The sequence below is a fragment of the Epinephelus fuscoguttatus genome, linkage group LG19 (assembly GCF_011397635.1).
Source record: "Epinephelus fuscoguttatus linkage group LG19, E.fuscoguttatus.final_Chr_v1".
Taxonomy (NCBI): Eukaryota; Metazoa; Chordata; class Actinopteri; order Perciformes; family Serranidae; genus Epinephelus; species Epinephelus fuscoguttatus.
The window spans coordinates 26,300,450-26,302,120 of record NC_064770.1 but is presented as its reverse complement, the minus strand read 5'-3'; positions in this window follow the sequence as shown (position 1 = coordinate 26,302,120).

Here is a 1,671-nt window from a genome sequence, read left to right as displayed (position 1 = left end):
TAGGTTTTGTAATGTGTCGCTGTGGTTGCTGCACACGGTAAGGATGTGCGTTAGGGGGTCTGTCAGTCATCCAACAGGGAAGGAATGACCCATGGCTACGAAAACTGGCTCTGAGGATGTGGAAGGTAATTACTCTGGTGGGAAGGAGCCAGAGCAGGTGTGGGAGGTAGGATGGATAACAAATCCTCATCAGAATCAGCTGTTGAACAGGTACCTGTACATGTCTCCAAATAATGGAACTATTGTGCTAAGTACTCTAAATGCAACTTGTAGCTTTCTACCTTCCTCTGTGAAGGGTGTAACAAATGGTTGGTTGTACTTATAACACATTATATAGCATTTTATTCTCCATATTAAATCTGCATGGGAGGCAGATCTTGGTGTAGAGTTGACTGAGGAGGTGGGAAATTAGGGGCTAAAGAGGCTCCATCTAAGCTCTACTAATGCCACAGTGCAGTTAATTCAGTTCAAAGTCATGCATAGATGACATTATTCCAAAGAAAAGACGCTATCTGTGGCAGATGTAACTTCTTAAAAGGTACTCTCGGTCATACGTTCTTGTTTTGTCCTAAGGTTGTTCCTTTTTGGCAGGATCTTCTCTTGGTATTGCAATATTTATGACACTCAGATTGAACTTGACATTTGGTTGTTCTGAAGCTTCCTTTGCTCTGCCACATACCGCACAGAGGTCTCTAATGGTTGGCATGTTAGTAGCACGTTTTTCCTGCGTCAAAGTGGAAAGCTAACATGTCATCCACTGCTTGTTACCTGCGGTCAAACAGTCCAACCAGGCAGCGCTGATCAAATATGACTCAGGATTCTCCATTTCTCACCTCAGATGTTTCCAGGAACATGTTTTAGTCAGGTGTTTAGCAGCCACGATGAAAACAGTCAAGCCAAACCCAAGCACAGAAGTAAGCTCTCATTTAAAGACATGCCATACTATAACTTTTTTCAACATACTGTACTAAGACAATTTATGAGGGTTTTTTTTTTTTTTGTACATAAAATTCTCAGGTTAACAGTCAAACCTACAGTGTGAAAGTCCTGTGTATTGACCATCCACCATGTCTGCTGTTCTCCAGGGACACCCCATTTATACCATGTCACCTGACTTTGGTCTGACTTTTACATGTTTTTTTTTTTTAAATTATACATGGACTTCATTTGTTTGGTTTTTAATGCTTTATCTAAAGGAACAAGAGAAAATCTTAAAGGAGGCATGTGTGAGTGTCTCCAGTTCATTAGCTTAGGGAGATAGAGGACCGGTTTGACAGTTAGAGGAGTGGGGTTCAATTCTCAGGTGAACAGTCAGTCTGTTTTGCAAGGACAAAGTTAAAATGTCTAAGAAACACAAAGTAGCTCAGGCTGTTAGAGGACTGGTTGGAAGTCCTTAGGTTGAATGTTCGATCCTTGTCAAGGATTGGTGAATTTTAAAGGCCACTTTCCAGAGGACAGAGTGAAAGGCTCAGTGAAACCCAACAGAAGTGTGAGGTGGACTAGCTGAGGCTGTTATAGAGCTGCTTGGGAATTCTGCGGTTGGAGGTTCAATCCTTATCCAGAGCAGGTGAATTTTAAAGTCCAGCGTCCAAGTAAAAAGGTTAAATGCACCCAGAGACATGTACATAAGCGTAGGCAGGATATCTCAATGGTTAAGGCTACTGATCTCAG